Source organism: Scardinius erythrophthalmus (assembly GCF_964197995.2).
Source record: "Scardinius erythrophthalmus genome assembly, chromosome: 2".
Taxonomy (NCBI): domain Eukaryota; kingdom Metazoa; phylum Chordata; class Actinopteri; order Cypriniformes; family Leuciscidae; genus Scardinius; species Scardinius erythrophthalmus.
The window spans coordinates 66,308,711-66,319,740 of record NC_138222.1 but is presented as its reverse complement, the minus strand read 5'-3'; positions in this window follow the sequence as shown (position 1 = coordinate 66,319,740).

Sequence of the window (11,030 nt, the reverse complement as noted above, 5' to 3'; positions counted from 1 at the left end):
AACACAATTTACCTTTAAATAATCTATAAAATGCTGTTAAAACAGTATAACATATCAATTAACAAAATGTGGCTGCTATAAGGTTCACAAGCTTCATTTATTGCAGCAAGCCCCGACTCTCCTGGGGGCATGTTTCAGATAATCGGCTGCAGACTTTATTTGGGCCTCTGTTGCAGCTGGGTCCCATTTCATGACAGCAGCTACAATCAAAGCAAAAAAATTCGCATGTAAAATAAATAAATACAAACGCCACTGTTGTGGTTTAGCTTGCAGCAGAGATACATAGTGTACATAGTTGAAAATGTGAGTATTCGAATCAATTAAACTAAATAGTTATTAAATCACAAATCAAGTAAAATTACATCAAGCCTGATATAAAACATTCCACACACACACACACACACACACACACATACATATCAGAGCCATACCCAGCAAACACAGAACGTTGGCACAACGTAGCCAACCTTCTAACAACGTTTTAACAACATGACCAAAAGGTTGCTGTAACTACGTTGTGTAGTGAAGGTTGTTACAGCGTTGTCACAATGTTGGCATTAAACCACCGTTCAGGGCCATTGCTTAAGGTTGTGCCAACGGTGTTTTGACAACCACTGGACTACATATGAACTCGTCACTGCCCTGAAGCGCGAAAATCAGCCTTTTAAATTCCAACCGCCTGTTGTTGGGCATTGTGTTCTCATTCATCATCGAGCAAGACCGTTTTATTTGCCAAATTTCTATGTCACTGTCCATCTTTATTATGGGGTTCAGGGGGCACTTTTTTTTTAAAGCGGAAAATTAATTATTTTCAAATATAGGTGTATGCATTTATAGTGTGTATATTAAAGGAGCTGTATGTAAGATTGTGGCCAAAACTGGTACTGCAATCACTTTCAAATTACTGTATCCCCTCCCCCTCCCCCCTGACTCGAGGTTGCCAGATAGGCTGCAGGAACGTAGGCTACAGTTTGTAGCTGCAGCTGTGGTAACTAGAGCAGAGCTGGCAACCCGGATGCTGAAACACAACTAACTTCGTGATTGGTAGATAGGTGGAGGGTGGGGCTTCAGGCCAAAACACAAGATGACAACATCAACATCAGTTGAGGGCTGCAATTTCACTTTTTAAATGACAATATCCTGGCCGTACTACTGTTGTCAGAGATATAAGTATTTGAAATGAACATGATTTCTTAATGTCTAGTGACATATCAGGGCCATTTTATGATTAATTGAAATAAATTTCTTACATACAGCTCCTTTAACAAATATATATTTTATAATGACATTATAATTATACATGTAAATTATTAGCCCTATTTTAACTATCTGAAACGCAAGTAACTTTGTGGGCGGATCTCGGCAAAATCTAAAATGTGTTGGTCTAAAGTAGCTTCATTACTCATAGGTGTGGTTTGGGCGTAACGTGAAATAAACCAATCAGAGCGACATCTCACATTCCCTTTAAGAGCAGACGCGCTTCTGACGTTCTCGTCAGGGCCGTAAAAGACAGAGAAGTGACATTGGGGATGGAGAAACACACCCAGATTAGCTTCAGTTAAACAGGCGTATAATAATTTAGATAAAATAGATTTATGCCTATTTTTTCACATCTTCATGGACACTACAATGATTTCCCTCGTGTGTTAATATTTTTCCTTGTAATAATGTATGGTTTTCTAAAACTGCAAAATAGCACCAGGTAACGTTTGCGCTGGAACACGCCTCCTCTTTGCGCTGAACCATTAAAAAGTTAATTTCCTAATTTACCGACGTGCGTCTGTGGAGGGAAAAGTGTGCAAAATAGGAGTCGGTGTACAAAGTCATTTGCGCTGGGTGCAAGATAGGGCCCTATATGTTTTGAATAGAATTATGATTACCCATACACAAAAGAAATATATTTTCAGGATATATTTTGGAATATATGCAAACATTTGAAATTGGCCCAATAAATATATTTAATACTTATATTTCATCTATTTTTGTTATATTTCAGAATATATTTCAATGTATTTTTTTCTGTATTGGTCCCCAAAAGTGTCAAAAATATATGTGGCATATATTCCAAATACATTGAAATATATTCTGAAATATAACAAAAATATATGAAATATAGGCTAAGTATGAAATATATTTATTGGGCCAATTTCAAATATTTGCATATATTCCAAAATATATTCTGACAATATATTTCAAATATATTTCTTTTGTGTATGGGTACTGTAGGCTAATATATAGCAGGGGATTCAGTTACTTTTGAAAGGACAAAAATAAGGTGTCAGTGTATTTCATTAGACTTTAACTTTGCCAGCTATAAAAAAATATAGCATTTCCTCACGTTTTACCACTGATTTTTAGTGACAGTCGATATGCATGGACAGATATTATTGGAGATGATGACAGTTCTCCCCTCTCCCCTCTCCCTGAGATGGTCCTCAATGCAGAGCATAAAATCCGGGGGGAGGAGTCGGATCTAGATCCAACTCCTCCCACCTTACATACCTAAACCTACCAATCTCCACCCCCTGATCCCTAAACCCACCCCTAAACCTACCCATCTCCACCCCTAAACCTACCAATCTCCACCCCTTATATAAGATCCAACTCCTCCCCCCGGATCTTGTGTACTGCATTGAGGTGCTACTGCTCTCCCCTCTCCCCTCTCCCCTGCCGTGCCACACCACACACACTCCCCTCCCTTATTCTCACAGCCATCCACGCCCATTAAAGTTGCATTTTTCAAAAATATTGTGAGCTAGATTTGAGCTGAAATAGGGGGGTATCATGACCCATTAGGAAGTTAAAACATTTTCATGTCACTCAACATGACAGAACTGGTCATAATCTTAGGATATTAAGTTTGCCCATATCTTCTAATAGAACAGCACAACTTTCATAACCCAGTATTTCCTTATAAATCAAAAGCACACAGACACAAATCAACACAATTTACATGTCTCTCTGTGAAAAGTGCTGGCCATCGTACTTTAATTTGCGACACTGGTGGTGGCTATATGTGAAATATGTGAAACAGTGTGCAAAGCCTCTGAAAAATTACACCGGTCACACTTCACATTTGATGTTGCTTTAAGCAATGTTGAGGAGGCTAATAAACCATATGTAATGGAGATGGAACACCGTGTGTTTGGTATCTATGGATTCAGAAGACCCTAAGCTAACATAAGCATGCATGTAATGTGTTTATAAAGGAAGTATGAGTGAAAAATGTACAATAAACGGAAAGTTGATTTTTGTCATTTATTACTGAAAATCACACCTCACACAATAGTGAACAGTTTTTGAACAAAAAATATATTTTTTCAAACCCTTTGCTTGACAGACATTTGTAATTGTTCAATCAAATATGTAAAGAACAATGAAATAATGAACTTTTTTTTACAAACAGTCCCAGGCGTTTTTTCTTAGGCATGCCAGTGAGCAAAGCAAGGCCTCTCCAGGGAGTTGCAGAGGACACCTGGCCTGCCCCACACTGCCAGGGGGTCTTGTTGTACACTCTGCTTGCCTTGCAGTGCTCGCAGTACTTTCTGATATCTGGAGGCTTGTGTGCAGGGTTTGCTGGGTCCAAGGGGGCAATGGGCAGGGGTGTGTGATGAGTTGTCCTGTCTGCAGCCACTGTTTCCACCCCAGGAAGTTGAGCACAGAGCTCCTCCATAAAGGCTCTGTGTGTCAGCGGTGTAGTCTTTTGCTCTTTACACAGTTCTTTGTGGAGGATGTAGCTGTCCACAAAGTGTAAGAACATAGTCTTATACCATCTATGTGCTTTGTGGTGAGCAGAGGTGTACTGGATGAGCTGATCGGACAAGTCCACACCCCCCATGTGTTTATTGTATTCAGGGCTGGACTGGGACAAAAAAAGGGTCCTGGCATTTTTGCTCTGACCGGCCCACCACAATCGGTCGGACACAACCAACAAGTGCACCATCCTTGCGGTCCCTGTAGATATGCATATCTACTGTTCCATTCCCAAAAACCCTACTAAGCTGAGAACTAAGTGCGATGGACCAGTGTACTCACTCTCTCTTTACTCCCTGGTGGTGATCAAAGGTGGCAGTGGAGTAGGGCCTACACAAAGTGAGGGCATCCTGAGAGAGAGAGAGAGAGAGAGAGAGAGGAGAGAGAGAGAGAGAGAGAGAGAGAGAGAGAGAGAGAGAGAAGAGAGAGAGAGAGAGAGAGAGAGAGAGAGAGAGAGAAGAGAGAGAGAGAGAGAGAGAGAGAGAGAGAGAGAGAGAGAGAGAGAGAGAAGAGAGAGAGAGAGAGAGAGAGAGAGAGAGAGAGAGAGAGAGAGAGGAGAGAGAGAGAGAAGAGAGAGAGAGAGAGAGAGAGAGAGAGAGAGAGAGAGAGAGAGAGAGAGAGAGTAAAGTAAAGTAAAAATTAGTAAATTGATCACCATACAAGTATCCTTTAATATATAACAATGTAGAGAGATGGTTGCACATACAGTATTTTATACTTACTTAGTGGAAAGGACTCCATGGTGCTCTGAACATCCTCAAAAACAATGATCTACAAAAGTGAGGGCATCCTAAAGAGAGAGAGAAAGGGAGAGAGAGAGAATGATAACTGATTGAGCAAAATGATCACCTACAAGTATCTTTAATATATAACAATGTAGAGAGATGGTTGCACATATTTTATATTACTTAGTAAAAATGGCTCCATGGTGCTCTGAACATCCTCAAAAACAATGATCTACCAAAAGTGAGGGCATCCTAAAAAAGAGAGAGAAAGGGAGAGAGAGAGAGAGAGAGAGAGAGAGAGAGTCAGACAGTCAGACCTCAGCCTCCCGATGTCCGATCACTGCCAAACTGTGCTTTATCTGAAAGCCCCATGTCAAATAACCAAAACTGCTCCACCTGAATCTGAAAAACTGTTTCCTCTGAAACAGAAACTCAAGTGGAATCAATCCAACTCAGAACAATTCAGAGAAAATATGAACAGCCCTACTATATTTAAAAATGGCTAGATGACTTCATGTCCACTGATTTCACCTTAGATATTAATGGAATAAATTTAGCAACAAAAAACTTAAATTACATATTCATAACATTGATAACTCTATCTAATATTAAACAGCAAACCAAACATAGAACCAGTCAACAGAGAAAGAGAAAGGATGTCTGGTTTGATGATGAATGTGCCGGTCTCAGAAAAGAACTCAGGAGACTTTCCAACAAAAAGCACAAAGATCCATCCAGCCAGACATTACGGCTTTCTTACTCAGACTGTCTGCAAAAGTACAAAACACTTCTGTGGAAAAAAGAGAAAAATATTTTCAAACTAAAATTGAAGAAATTGACGATTCAATAGATCAAAACACTTTCTGGACCTTATATAAAAAACTCGAAAAACCCAAATTAGAGATATCACTCCAGAATGGCACAATCTGGAAATCTTACTTCGAAAATCTGTACCAAAAAATTGAGCCGGCCGACCTCAACCAACCTCAGAGTAGAATAAAGAAAACTCTAGAAGACATGGAAAAAACTATTAAGAATTATCAAAATCCATTAGATAAATCAATAACAATATCTGAAATATTAGAACATATTAAAAATCTTAAATTAAAGAAAGCATGTGGACAAGATCACATTAATAACGAAATGCTTAAACTCAGCAGTCCCAGCATGATTCAAGCAATAGCCAAATTATTTAATCTGGTGTTCTGGTCTGGACACTTCCCTGAGATCTGGTCTGAGGGACTCATCACCCCCATATTTAAGAGCGGTGATCGTTTCGACCCCAATAACTACCGCGGGATAAGTGTGGGCAGTGTGTTGGGAAAACTGTTCTGCAGTATCATCAACACACGCATCGTCTCACACATCTCAGCACACATCTTAAATAAAGCACAGATTGGCTTTTTACCAAAACACCGCACATCCGACCACATTTATTCTCTCCACACTCTAATCAACAAGAACATCAACGACAAACAAAGGAAAATATTCGCATGTTTTGTAGACTTTAAAAAAGCATTCGACTCAATTTGGCATGATGGTCTACTGTACAAAATCCTAAAAACTGGCATCGGCGGAAAAACATTTGACATTATAAAATCTCTGTACACCAACAGCAAAAGTGCGGTGAAGATCGGTAACCACAGAACCGCGTTCTTCCAGCAGGGCCGTGGAGTGAGGCGGCGCTGCAGTCTGAGCCCGACTCTATTCAACATCTACATCAATGATCTGGCATCAGCGCTGGAGAGCTCTACTGCGCCCGGCCTCACTCTACAGGGGTCAGAGGTCAGATGTCTGCTGTACGCGGATGACCTGGTCCTGCTGTCCCGCACACCTGAGGGCCTTCAGCAGAGCCTGGCCCTGCTGGAACAATACTGTCACGACTGGGCCCTGACCGTCAATCTGGACAAAACCAGAGTCATGGTGTTCCAGAAGAAAGCCCGATCTCAGGCACACAAACACCAGTTCCTGTATAAAGGCCAGGTCCTGCAGCACAGCTCTAGCTACAGCTATCTGGGCATCGACATCAGCGCTTCGGGACGCTTCGGTCTGGCTGTGAAAACACTCGGTGAAAAGGCTCGGAGGGCTTTCTATGCTATAAAGTCACGATGTGGACACTTAAAATTACCCATTAAAACCTGGATAAAATTATATAATTCAATAATAAAACCAATAATTTTATATGGATGTGAAATTTGGGGACCAGTACTAAATTGTAAAAATTGGGATAAAACATCAGTAGAAAAATTACAATTGGAAATTGGCAAAAATATTCTCGGGGTTCACAGAAACACGTCCACTGCCGCCTGCAGGGCTGAGCTGGGCCTGTACCCGCTGAACATCCAGATCCAGAAGAGATGTGTTCAGTTCTGGCATCACCTCCATCAGTCTGACCCAGAGTCAGTGCAATATAAAGCCCTCCTCGCCAATGAAACCTCAGCAGAACCTCATCCTCTGAACACACTCGCTCTCCAACTCGTCCATCAGACTATACTCCCCATCAACCCCAAACCTATCATTAAAGAAATCCACAAACATCTAAAAGACACTCATGATGAAGCACTAAAAGCACATTTTGCCCTCCAGAATAAACTCCAATGTTACTCGACCCTCAATAGAACCACTAAATTGGCCAGTTATCTATTTATTAAACATTTTAAAGAAAGACAAATCCTCTCCAAATACAGATTAAGTGACCATGATCTAGAGATAGAGAGAGGAAGACATAGACAAACATGGACAGAGAGAGAGTAGAGGATCTGTAGACACTGTGACCTACAGCACATCGAGGATGAGGAACACTTTCTGCTCTTCTGCTCCAAATACTCCAGTATAAGAGAAACCTTTCTGCCCAGATTTGAAATCTGGATTCCATCGTTCTTTGAACTGAGTGACGCTGAGAAAATGTTCTTCTTACTGGGAGAAGATGATAGTACAGCTGCACTAGCGGCTAAATATGTGTTAGCTATTCACAACGCCAGAGTCAGCTAATTCTCTAGAGAGACCCACTGTATTTATTCATTTATTAGGATAGATTGTGTTTGTTTATCTATTTATTTATATTTACTATGCTACATATGACATGATCTATACATATATGTTTTGTTTGTTTTATTATTTATATATAATATGTTGATGCTTTGGCAACATTGTGTTACACAGTCATGCTAATAAAGCTCATTTTGAATTGAATTGAATTGAATTGAATTGAGAGACAGAGAGAGAGTGTGAGTGTGTGAGTGTGAGTGGGTGAGAGAGAGAGAGAGAGAGAGAGAGAGAGAGAGAGAGAGAGAGAGAGAGAGAGAGAGAGAGAGAGAGAGAGAGAGAAAGAGAGAGAGTGTGTGAGAGTGAGTGTGAGTGAGTGTGTGTGAGTGAGTGAGTGAGAGAGAGAGAGAGAGAGAGAGAGAGAGAGAGAGAGAGAAAGAGAGAGAGTGAGAGAGAGTGAGTGAGTGAGTGAGTGAGTGAGTGATTATTTTATATGCAGGATTATATATATATATATATATATATATATATATATATATATATATATATATATATATATATATATATATATATATATATATATATATATATATATATATATATATATATATATATATATATATGTATATGTATGTAGGCTATTATAAACATCCAGAAGAACTAAAAAAATAAACCCATTTAGACGTCCAGGGACACGCAGAAAAGACGTGGAATTCACGGTCAGACGACGTCAAAGACGTCGGTTCAACTTTCATTTTGGAACTATTTTTCAACCATGACGGGACATCTCGGACGGACGTCTTTTCAACGGACATTAAACGTCCAAATGTTTGCTGGGTTGTTTCCGTTTCAAGATGTTACACTCGGCAATTAAATGGCCTTGCTTATGGCAATAAAAACACTCACGAGCTTCTTTCGATGACGACGAAACGAATTTCGTTCTGGGAGACTGATCAAAATTAGGAGAATTTTTGACTACAACAGTAGTCTTGTCTATACGTGGCGAAAACACAGTCTTGTGCGTAAGGACAAATTCGTCTGCCAAAACAGCGGCTTGTGACAACGTGGACCTTCTGTTCGTTTGAATAAAGCACAACACGATCAGGTAGACAACCCTTAAAATCTTCCAGCAAGACCAATTCTCTCAGTGACGCAAAATCATTGGCTTTATTTGCATGACACCATTTATCAAGCAAATTACTTTTCTCTCGGGCAAACTCGACAAAAGTAGAATTAGAATTTTTTTATGACTTCGAAACCTCTGCCTATGCAACCCAGTATTTATTCTGCTCTCCACTGACCTAGAAACTGGTCCATTGCTCCAACGAGGCACTTGTTACACACAGTATAAGAAGTGTGTAATGTATAAGAGTATAAGTCTATGCAAAAACCACAGTGTCAATGAAATCACGTCGGTGGTGCTTGTGCAATTCTACGTCACATTGCATAGAATCTGAGAACAGCTCATTCTGAGAAAGTGCTTATGATTGATTGAGATTGTAAAAAAAACACTGGGTGGATTTTTATCATTCTAGGGTGGTTTTGCTCACACACTGCCAACACACATTTATGTTCAAACACCATGGAAAAGTGCCCTTTAAAGCAATTTCTAAGCAGTGTCCTACAGCAGGGTAGTCTTGCAGTATTTAACTAAAGATAACTGCATCTACTAAAGTGCTTCTAACACTTACAGAGTATGTACAGTATATTAATGATATAAATGTAACCACTTCTTTGGAATTAAAATAAATGTAACAAACCACTGTATTAAAAGGTTTAATAAAGGTATACATGCAAGAATGTTTTTTAAGTCCATCTAAATATAAATGTAACAAACTCACAGATTATAGTCCAGTGTGTCATTTCTGTATACTCTATCAGCACCAAACAGAAGTCAGAAGGTTTTCCTATGAATATAGCTTGCTAATAAAGAGATACTTTTAATAATGGAAATACCCACATATCAGTGAACTTATTACATAAATGCATTTAACGTTTAGTTACAACACTCTTTACAGAAAGAAATAACACAGTTATGTATCATCATCAAGTTTGTCCGAAAGATTAGTGAGAGTGTACGTTTTATTAAAAAAAGCAACATTTTGAAAAAAAAAGCTGAGAAAATCACATTCTTTTCAAAGACTTCATCAAGATGGGATTAAGAGCGTTGATTAAAACAAAGGACTGTGAAGCTTTGAGTGTGTTGATGGACTCAATTCATCACCTTTGATCACCTTTTTTTAAATTAAACTTATCAACATTCAAGTGTTGATTAAAAAAAAAACATGGAGTTAGAACCAATTTCTGAAATTGCCATGAAATTGGTTTGTGGTTGAAAACAAAAGAAAAACACTGACGGAGAAATAATTTACACTGTAGGACAATGAAATGCTCAAATCACTCAATCTAATGTCATGTTAGTCAGTAGTTGGGCTCTTGTTCTGTCAGGTGGATTGATTATCAATATGTCTAATCCGTTCATAGAGGATATGCATATAACAGAAGAAGAACTTACTGTACACATAAGATTTGAAAAGAAATCTGAGGTATTTTTTTACTGACTGCCAAAAGCCACAGAACAGAGAAGCAATGGCTCGCTGCGATTCACGGAAACATCTGGATCTAGGCAGAGAAAGGTGGATTTGCATTTATATTTTGTGTCAATATGTTGAATTTTGGGGTAAAATCATACTTGTTTTTGTTATGTACTGTATTGACAACTCATTAAAATGAAATAAGATGAAATATTTGCCATTTTATATTCTACTATGCGCAAGTGTACCTGGACAAAAGCCGTTTTAAACGCAAAGGGTCGTTACACCATATATTGATTTGAAGAAGTTAAATCATACATAAATTCAATTTGTGATTTTATTTTTGAAGCAATTCTCACTTTACAGCATTTCAACACGAGTGCCAGTGCTTTTCACAGTACTGTAGCTTTGCAGGAAGGTTTCTTCAAGCGTCTCGGAGACGTTCCCGCAGTTCTTCTGGATTTAGTCTGTCTCAGTTTCTTCTGTTTCTTCATGTAATCACAGACGGACTCGATGATGGTGAGATCAGATCATACCGGCTGCTGTCAGACTCCTTGTGCATACACAAATCTCACTGGATTATTACAATTAATGGCAAAAAGAATGTTTGAAAATGTAAACTGATATTTTAGACCCGCGTGTAAGAGACTTCTTCTTCTTCAGAGTCTAAAAAATGTACATTTCACTGTGTACAAACTGTAAAATACAATCTTGCACATCTGTAAATTTCTCTTTAATTTCCTAATGGTATAAATTACATTGTTCAGATCTAATTTTCTTTCTTTCTGAACTGTATTTGACTTTATTCAACTATACTTATGTACATTATTTTGCATTCGCTGACTTTAAAATGAACTGTCTGTCGATTTCACTGCGTATTTAAACCATTAAACGTGTAATAGTTAAACGTATAAATGTCATTGTTCAGAACTAATCTTCTTTCTTTCTTTAATTGTATTTGACTATTTAATACTTGATGTATTTTTAAATGATTTGCATTCGCTGAATTTAAAATATAATTGTCAATGTCACT